Consider the following 10,321-nt stretch of genomic DNA (forward strand, 5'->3'; position numbering starts at 1 on the left):
GTGAGTGATAAAGAGAGAGAGAGAGAGAGAAAGAGAGAGTGTCAGTGAGAGAGAGAGACAGAGAGAGGGGGGAGTGATAAAGTGGGAGAGTGAGAGAGGGAGAGATGGAAAGGGTGAGAGACTGAAGTCAAGGAAAGAGAAAATGAGAGAGAGAGAGAACAGATGTCCAAATAGAGAGTGAGTGATAAAGAGGGAGAGGGAGAGAGAGAAACAGAGACTGAGAGAGAGAAAGGGAGAGTGAGAGAGAGAGAGTGAGAGAGAGAGAGAGAGAGTGAGAGAGAGAAAGGGAGGGAGAGAGTGAGAACAGATGTCCAAATACAGAGAGAGAATGATAGAGATAAACAGATACAGATAAGAGAGAGAGAAAGAGTGATGTCCAGATAAAGAGAGACAGAAAGAGACACAACAGGTGTACAGATAGAGAGAGAGGGGGGGGAGATGTAAACAGAGCCAGGAGGAGATGGGGTGATGTAGAGCAGGAAGGTATACAATGGAGGGTGAGGGAGACAGGCAGAGGGAGGGTGATGAACTGAGAGAGTGAGAGGGGGAAAGGGAGGGAGGGAGGGGAGCGACAGGGAGACAGTGGTAGGGAGGGGGGGAGAGGCCGGGAGCAAGACGGCGGTTGAGGGGGAGCGGGGGGGGGATATGGTACTGCAGGTGAGGGGGAGAGGTAGGGAGGGACAGCGGCGGAGTCACTCACGTAGATCCTCCTGGTCTCCTCGGCCCGGGCCCTCAGGTTCTTGCTCAGCTCGATGCAGCCTCTGATGTTCTCTAGGAGCGAGCTCCTGCGTACCGGGACACCTTCGCAGGCCATGGCGCGCCGCCCCCCGCCCCCCCGGCTCTCCGTCCGGCCCCGGCGAGGGAAGGCGGTAGCTGTAGGGGGAGGGATGGTTGTTAGGAGGCAAATCGCGGAGGCACCCGCGTGTGTGTGTGAGAGAGAGAGTGTGCGGTGTCTGAATGACGGGAGACAAGTTAAGTGACTGTGTGTTGTGTGTGAGAGAGAGAGAGTGTGCGGTGTCTGAATGACGGGAGACAAGTTAAGTGACTGTGTGTGTTGTGTGTGAGAGAGAGAGAGAGTGTGCGGTGTCTGTGAATAACGGGAGACAAGTGAAGAGACCGTGTGTGTGTGTGTTGTGTTGTGTGGTGTGTGTGCGTGCGTAACCGCGTGTGTCTATTTGTGTGCATTAAATTCCTTCCATACCACAAGCCCGCCCGTCTCTCTCCCCCCCGCGCAGACCAGTTCCAGGAGACGCCGTCTGCCCCTCATTTTCCGCGTTCCATCGCAAACATTCCCTGGGCCGCGGCCAGGACGCTTCCCAAAGTGCGGAGCGGAGGCCGGACTGGGTCCTCGCCGATCGGGGGCTGCGCAGAAGAGGGGAAGGTGCGGAGGGGGGAGGTTTGAGGGAGACGGAAGACGAGTGGTAGGGGAGGGGAGGGGTTGTCGAAGATGGGGAAGGCCGAAGGGGTGGAAGGGGGTGACGGGGAGGGGTGACGGAGAGGAGTAGAGGGGAGGGAGATAGTGTTGGTGAGGGGTGTAAGGGAGGGAGGGATGACGGAGAGGGGTGTAGGGAGGGAGGGGGAGACGGAGATGGGGAGGTGTGTAAGGGAGGGAGGGGGTGATAGATTTGGTGAGGGGTGTAGGGAGGGAGGGGTGACAGAGACGGGGGTTGTAGAGGAGGAAGGGAATGTCGATGTGAGGGATGTACGGGAGGGAGAGGGTGTTGGAGTTGGGGAGGGGTGCAGGGGAAGCAGGGGTGATGGAGACGGGGAGGGGTGTAGGGTAGGGAGGGGTATAGAGGAGGAAGGGAATGTCGATGTGAGGGATGTACGGGAGGGAGAGGGTGTTGGAGTTGGGGAGGGGTGTAGGGGAAGCAGGGTTGATGGAGACAGTGAGACACACAAAGAGGGAGAGAGTGATGGAGACGGGGATAGGTTTAGGGGAGGGAGGGGATGACGGAGGCGGGTGGGAGGGAGAGGATGTTGGAGTTGGGGAGCGGGCGATGAAGACGGGGGGGGGGGGGTGATTCAGTGAGCTTTGTGCACACCAGCTAATTGCCTCCAAACCAACTACGAACCATGGGATCTTTCCATTCCCAAGACTCAGCCAGCAGACCAGGGCCGAGTAATCCCCCCCATCCCCCCCCCCCCACAACGTTACATCTCCAACATGTCGTACAATGCAGAACCCAGGCCCTTCGGCCCATCTGTCCTGTACTAAAGAAGAATCCCATTTGAGGCAGTCCCGGCTGCTTGTGCTGGCCCATATCCCTCTGAAACTTCCCCATCCGTCTTATCGAATGCCGTGACTGTAACCGTCTTCAAACACTTCCTCTGGCCGCCCTTTTGGGTGAAAAATGTGCCCCACCTTTAAATCGTTTTCTCCTCTCACCTCAACATGTGCCCTCCAGTTTCAGACTCCACATAGACCATAGACCATACAACATAGAGCATAGCACATAGACCATAGAGCATAGACCATAGAACATAGACCATACACCATAGCGCATAGACCATACACCATAGATCATAAATCATATAGATCATAGATCGTTGATCATTGATCATACACCATAGATCATAGATCCTAGATCATACACCATAGATCATAAATCATTTAGACCATAGATCATAGATCGTTGATCATACACCATAGATCATAGACCATAGATCCTAGATCATACACCATACATCATCGACCATAGAGCATAAACCATAGACCATTGATCATAGACTATAGACCATAGACAACAGACCATAGATCAGAGACCATAAACCAGAGAGCATAGACCATAGATCATTGATCATACACCATAGATCATAGACTATAGAGCACAGACCAAAGACCATTGATCATAGACTATAGACCATAGATAACAGATCAGAGATCATAGACCATAGATCAGAGACCATAAACCAGAGAGCATAGACCATAGATCATAGACCATAGATCATAAATCATAGACCATAGATCATAGATCATTGATCATACACCATAGATCATAGATCCTAGATCATACACCATAGATCATAGACTATAGAGCACAGACCAAAGACCATTGATCATAGACTATAGACCATAGATAACAGATCAGAGATCATAGACCATATATCCTAGACCATAGATCATAGACCATAGCCATAGAGCTTAGACCACAGATCATAGACAACAGACCACAGACCATAGACCATCGAGCTTAGACCATAGACCGTAGTACACAGAGCTCAGACCATAGAGAAGAGACTATAGACTACAGACTATCGAGTTTAGACCATAGAGCATAGACCATTGACCATTGAGCACAAGTTTATAGACAAGAAACCATACACAGCAGACCATAGAGTTAGATCATAGACCAAGGTCCATAGACCATAGACCAGAGACCATGGACCACAGACCATAGTTCCTCGATCATAGACTTGTCTACATTCTTTTTGCTCCCTCAGGGAGTTTCTAACCCTCAATCTGATCATCTCCCAGCCTCCCTTCTCTCCGGGCAGAACATTCCCACTGGCCCAGCCCTGACTGTCCTTTCAACTCGGTCTTGTCAGCCCTGGCAGCGTCTCTGTGTGTCTTTCCGGCCCAACACCACCACCCCCTGCCAATCCCCTGACAGCGTCTCTGTGTGTCTTTCCGGCCCAACATCACCACCCCCTGCCAATCCCCTGACAGCGTCTCTGTGTGTCTTTCCGGCCCAACACCACCACCCCTTGTCAATCCTCTGACAGCGTCTCTGTGCGTCTTTCCGGCCCAACACCACCACCCCCTGCCAATCCCCTGACAGCGTCTCTGTGTGTCTTTCCGGCCCAACATCACCACCCCCTGTCAATCCCCTGACAGCGTCTCTGTGTGTCTTTCCGGCCCAACACCACCATCCCCTGACAGCGTCTCTGTGTGTCTTTCCGGCCCAACACCACCACCCCCTGTCAATCCTCTGGCAGCGTCTCTGTGCGTCTTTCCGGCCCAACACCACCACCCCCTGTCAATCCCCTGGCAGCGTCTTTCCGGCCCAACACCACCACCCCCTGTCAATCCCCTGACAGCGTCTCTGTGTGTCTTTCCGGCCCAACATCACCACCCCCTGTCAATCCTCTGGCAGCGTCTCTGTGTGACTTTCCGGCCCAACACCACCACCCCCTGTCAATCCCCTGGCAGCGTCTTTCCGGCCCAACACCACCACCCCCTGTCAATCCCCTGACAGCGTCTCTGTGTGTCTTTCCGGCCCAACATCACCACCCCCTGTCAATCCTCTGGCAGCGTCTCTGTGTGTCTTTCCGGCCCAACATCACCACCCCCTGCCAATCCCCTGACAGCGTCTCTGTGCGTCTTTCCGGCCCAACATCACCACCCCCTGCCAATCCCCTGACAGCGCCTCTGTGCGTCTTTCCGGCCCAACATCACCACCCCCTGCCAATCCCCTGGCAGCGTCTCTGTGCGTCTTTCCGGCCCAACACCACCACCCCCTGTCAATCCCCTGACAGCGTCTCTGTGCGTCTTTCCGGCCCAACATCACCACCCCCTGTCAATCCCCTGGCAGCGTCTCTGTGTGTCTTTCCGGCCCAACATCACCACCCCCTGCCAATCCCCTGACAGCGTCTCTGTGCGTCTTTCCGGCCCAACACCACCACCCCCTGCCAATCCCCTGACAGCGTCTCTGTGCGTCTTTCCGGCCCAACATCACCACCCCCTGTCAATCCCCTGACAGCGTCTCTGTGTGTCTTTCCGGCCCAACATCACCACCCCCTGTCAATCCCCTGACAGCGTCTCTGTGTGTCTTTCCGGCCCAACACCACCACCCCCTGCCAATCCCCTGACAGCGTCTCTGTGTGTCTTTCCGGCCCAACATCACCACCCCCTGTCAATCCCCTGACAGCGTCTCTGTGCGTCTTTCCGGCCCAACACCACCACCCCCTGTCAATCCCCTGACAGCGTCTCTGTGTGTCTTTCCGGCCCAACACCACCACCCCCTGTCAATCCCCTGGCAGTGTCTCTGTGAGTCTTTCCGGCCCAACATCACCACCCCCTGCCAATCCCCTGACAGCGTCTCTGTGTGTCTTTCCGGCCCAACACCACCACCCCCTGTCAATCCCCTGGCAGCGTCTCTGTGCGTCTTTCCGGCCCAACACCACCACCCCCTGTCAATCCTCTGGCAGCGTCTCTGTGCGTCTTTCCGGCCCAACACCACCACCCCCTGTCAATCCCCTGGCAGCGTCTCTGTGCGTCTTTCCGGCCCAACACCACCACCCCCTGTCAATCCTCTGGCAGCGTCTCTGTGCGTCTTTCCGGCCCAACACCACCACCCCCTGTCAATCCCCTGGCAGCGCCTCTGTGTGTCTTTCCGGCCCAACATCACCACCCCCTGTCAATCCTCTGGCAGCGTCTCTGTGTGTCTTTCCGGCCCAACACCACCACCCCCTGCCAATCCCCTGGCAGTGTCTCTGTGTGTCTTTCCGGCCCAACACCACCACCCCCTGTCAATCCTCTGGCGCCGGCCTCATTTGCACTGCAGCTGCCATCCCTTGGCCCAGTTCCCAGGTCACCATCTCCTTGACTGTCCCCCTGTTTTGGTGTCATAGGTTAAGGGTGAAGGGTGAAATATTTAAGGGGGACCTTGGTGGTGGGGGGGGGGTGGGGGAGAGGAGAAGCGTGACTTAGTCCTTCAAGAGGGTGGTGAGAGTGTGGAACGAGTTGCCAGTGGCGGACGCAGATCCGATTTCAACGCTGAAGAGGGTTTTGGATAGGAACTCTTCCCCAGGAGTTTCATTAGGGAGACAGCGATGCCTGCGAAGTTCTTACAAAACTTAAGGGTAATACCCAACCATTCCCAAAAACCCGCGTAAAGCTTTCTTGCCCCTCGGAACGGGAACCTCAGCAACAGCCTGAACCTCGGCCTGCACAGGAGCCAGCTGGCCCTGGCCTACTACATAGCCAAGATACGAGACAGTGGCGTGGCCAAAATCACTTTCAGCCAGATTATTTATTGAGATTTCCCTTGGACAGCCGTTGAAACAGTTTCTCTGCTGCTGAGATATGCTCCTCCCAGTTGTCATTCCATACAACCAAGTCATCAATGTAAGCCCCTGTATTCTCTAAACCCTGAATCACAGAATTCATTATCCCCTGGAATGTCCCTGGAGCATCTTTCATCCCAAAGGGTAAAACACTGTACTCATACAGTCCAGATGGTGTCACAAATGCGGATATTTCTTTAGCCCTTTCTGTTAAAGGAACACACCAGTGACCTTTCACCAGGTCATTCTTTGTAAGGTATTTACCCTTCCCCACTCTGTCAATACAGTCATTCACTCTTGGGATGGGATAAGCATCTGAATTAGTTACTGCATCAACTTTCCTGTGGTCAGTGCAGAATCTCATACTCCCATCGGATGTAGGGACAATGACGCCCAGTCTGAAGCGGATGGCCTAATTACGCCGGCTGTCAGCATGCGTTCAATTTCCTGTTCGACCATTTCATTATTGTCTCGGTTCATTCTGCAAGGGTGCTGCTGAACGGGGTCAACTTCATCTGCAATGACGTCATGTCCGGTCTCGGAATGACCGGGAATAAACCTTCACACTTGTTAATTAAACTCTGCAGTTGTTTTCGCTGCCTTGACTGCAAACGTTGAGTCTTTCCATCGAGATTTTTCAAAAACATCAGAGTTTCTGAGTCTCGTTGAAACTACACGGAGCTTCTGGTATCCCAGTACCAGACACCACAATCTCCTCCGTTGTCCTAACATTACTCACAGGTGCAGGGTCGGGGTCATGATAACCCCTGATCTTATTTACGCGGACGAGCTGGGTAGCCTCCCTCCGTCGGCCAGGAGTTCTAATAACGCAATTCAAAGAATTATTAGATGTCAACAAAATAGAGAGAGCACAGAGGAGATTTAGTGGAATGTTAGCTGGGTTTCAGCACCTAAGTTACAGGGAAAGGTTGAACAAGTTCGGTCTTTATTCTTTGTACAGATGAGATTTACTAGAATGTTACCTGGGTTTCAGCACCTAAGTTACAGGGATAGGTTGAACATGTTAGGTCTTTATTCTTTTGTACAGAGGAGATTTACTAGAATGTTACCTGGGTCTCAGCAGCCAAGTTACAGGGAAAGGTTGAACAAGTTAGGTCTTTATTCTTTTGTACAGAGGAGATTTACTAGAATGTTACCTGGGTCTCAGCAGCCAAGTTACAGGGAAAGGTTGAACAAGTTAGGTCTGTATTCTTTGTACAGAGGAGATTTACTAGAATGTTACCTAGGATTCAGCACCTAAGTTACAGAGAAAGGTTGAACAAGTTAGGTCTTTATTTAATCGAAGTATTGAGTATAAGAGTTGGAATGTAATGCTGAGGTTGTATAAGGCATTGGGGAGGCCGAATTTGGAGTATTGTGTGCAGTTTTGGTCACCGAATCACAGGAAGGATATTAATAAGGTTGAAAGAGTGCAGGGAAGGTTTACAAGGATGTTGCTGGGACTTGAGAAACTGAGTTACAGAGAAAGGTTGAATAGGTTAGGACTTTATTCCCTGGAGCGTAGAAGAATGAGGGGTGATTTGATAGAGGTGTATAAAATTATGATGGGTACAGATAGAGTGAATGCAAGCAAGCTTTTTCCACTGAGGCCAGGGGAGAAAAAAAACAGGACATGGGTTAAGGGTGAAGGAGGAAAGGTTTAAAGGGAACATTGGGGTGGGGCTTCTTCACACAGAGAGTGGTGGGAGTGTGGAATGAGCTGCCAGATGAAGTGGTAAATGCAGGCTCACTTTTAACATTTAAGAAAAACTTGGACAGGTACACGGATGAGAGGTGTATGGAGGGATATGGTCCTGGTGCAGGTCAGTGGGACTAGGCAGAAAAATGCTTCGGCACAGCCAAGAAGGGCCGAAAGGCCTGTTTCTGTGCTGTGATGTTCTATGGTTCTGTGGAAACTGACTGGACTTGCATGTCCAGTGTCTGCAGCTGAACATTGGTGTAATCAGTAATTGTGGGGTTAATAAACACTGAACATTACTGTGGTTATTGGTGAAAGTGGGATTAATAAACCTTGGGATTAAACCTCATCTCTCTCTGATCCACAGTCTACGGTCTCAGTCTCACAGCTGCTGGTGTTGTGGATCTCGCATCCGCTCTCAGTACAAACCGTTCACTGACGGAGCTGGATCTGGTTTATAATGAACTGGGAGATTCGGGAGTGAAACTGGTGTTTGAGGCTCTGAGGAACCCGGAGTGTAAATTACAGAGAGTGGGGTAAGTATCACATTGTGTGATGGAGTTTTCAGTTACAGACCCAGGCTTGAGTGCATTGAACTCACAGATTCTGGCATCGAGGATCTCGTCTCTGATCTCAGTACAAGACACTCAGTGAGGGGATTGGAACACACTCACAGACCGATCTGTCTCCCTCTGCTCTCCACCACCTCATACTGACCCTCCCAAGTCTGGTGCGGCTTGAGTGAGTGTTTGTGGTGACATCTGGTGTGAATAAATATCAGTGAACCCCTGGGTGACATTTGTCTGTGAGTGTTGTTGAAACGTTAACGTCAGTCCCCATTACTGACACTGTTGTGTAATCCGTTTGTTTAATCTTTATTCATTCATCTGTTTCAGACTGAGGGGGAATCGGTTCAGTTCAGATGGAGAGAAACAGCTGAAGTCAATGGAGGGAACCAGACCCGGACTGAGAGTGATCTTCTGAACATCCCACTGTGTGTACATCACCACCCCCTGGGGTCGGAACATTTCCCTCCCATTTCCCACCCTCCCCTTTCAACCCGAACATCCCACCTGGAACCGAGTACGTGTCCCTCCTGTGGTGATGTTAAATACCCGGTCGCAGAGTCACCGTCAATGAGAATATAGTTTAATATCACTGGCATATATCATGAAGTTGTTGTTACGCTGCAACTATACAGTGCAGTACATAATTAAAAACTATAAATTACAGTTTTAACGTCTAGGCCCGATTGACGCACGTTCGTCGAGGGGAAACTGGCATTGACCCCGTCAACAGTGTAATCGTGTACAAACCCACAACATGAAATATCAGACAGGACACAATATGCAATTAAATGATCACACTTTATAATTATTCCTTGGTGTTGGGTCCGTAGAAACAAATGAAATAAAGTTCAGTAAATTTATCGGTTTTCTGAACAAGAAAATTAATACGTTGGAGCTGGTGCCTCCGAATCCGTCCACAACGACCTCCGGACCTCCGACAACCTCTGAACTGCCGAGTTCCAGTATCCGCCATCCTGGGATTCCGACCGCTCCCGCCCACGTCCGTCCTCTTCACTCGCCTTCCCGAAAAGACCACAAACTCTGTCTTGGTTCCCCCCATACAAGATAGCATAACAGTCACTTATTGGTTAGCTCTCCATTATCTGTAATTATAACCCAAACATTTACAGCTACAAAGAACCATTACATCACCGATTAACTTTACAGAGAAGCCATTTCATTGTAACACCACAGAGAAGCCCTTTTGTTAGCCTTAGCAGTTAACATGGAAGAGAATCCACACAGTAACTAAATATATATATATATAATCTCAAATAATAGCCCTGACAGGGTGTCAAGAAAACAACCTCTCCCTCAATTTTTCCTGTGGCAGAGAATTCCACAGATTCACCACTCTCGGTGTGAAGAAGTTTTCCCTCATCTCGGTCCTAAAAGGCTTCCCCTTTATCCTTAAACTGTGACCCCTCGTTCTGGACTCCCCCAACATCGGGAACAATCCTCCTTCATCTAGCCTGTCCAATCCCTTTAGAATTTTATACGTTTCAATAAGATCCCCCCTCAATCTTCTCAATTCCAGTGAGTATAAGCCTAGTCGATCCAATCTTTCTTCATATGAAAGTCCTGCCATCCCAGGAGTCAGTCTGGTGGGTGAAACGGTTTGTGGCTGGGGTGACCGGTGTCCCCGATGACTTGCCCCTGGCCTTCTGCAAATACCCTCAGTGGAGGGAAGCTCACATCCGCAGATGCACTGGGCTGTCCGTACCGCTCTCTGCGGCGCCCAGCGGTCGGGGTCGGCGTGGGTCCCGGACCCGGCGGTGATACAGCCGGTCAGAATGCTCTCGGTGCTGCCCCTGTAGCAGGTAGAACAGGGTGATCTGGGAATAATGGTGCATCGTTCCCTGAAGGTGGAATCTCATGTGGATAGGGTGGTGAAGAAAGCTTTTGGTCTGCCGGCCTTTATAAATCAGAGCATTGAGTATAGGAGTTGGGATGTAATGTTAAAATTGCACAAGGCATTGGTGAGGCCGAATTTGGAGTATTGTGTACAGTTCTGGTCACCGAATTATAGGAAAGATGTCAACAA

General features: G+C 51.2%; 1 long non-coding RNA gene across 1 annotated transcript; it reads left to right on the forward strand.

Annotated features, from left to right (window-relative positions):
• The first annotated feature begins 6,402 nt into the window (after positions 1–6,402).
• LOC132390114 (uncharacterized) lies at positions 6,403–9,085 on the forward strand. Its single transcript, XR_009510785.1, has 2 exons — positions 6,403–8,244; positions 8,605–9,085. It is a non-coding gene; the product is annotated as an uncharacterized LOC132390114 (long non-coding RNA).
• Positions 9,086–10,321: the final 1,236 nt, after the last annotated feature.

The sequence above is a fragment of the Hypanus sabinus genome, unplaced genomic scaffold (genome assembly GCF_030144855.1).
Source record: "Hypanus sabinus isolate sHypSab1 unplaced genomic scaffold, sHypSab1.hap1 scaffold_773, whole genome shotgun sequence".
NCBI lineage: Eukaryota > Metazoa > Chordata > Chondrichthyes > Myliobatiformes > Dasyatidae > Hypanus > Hypanus sabinus.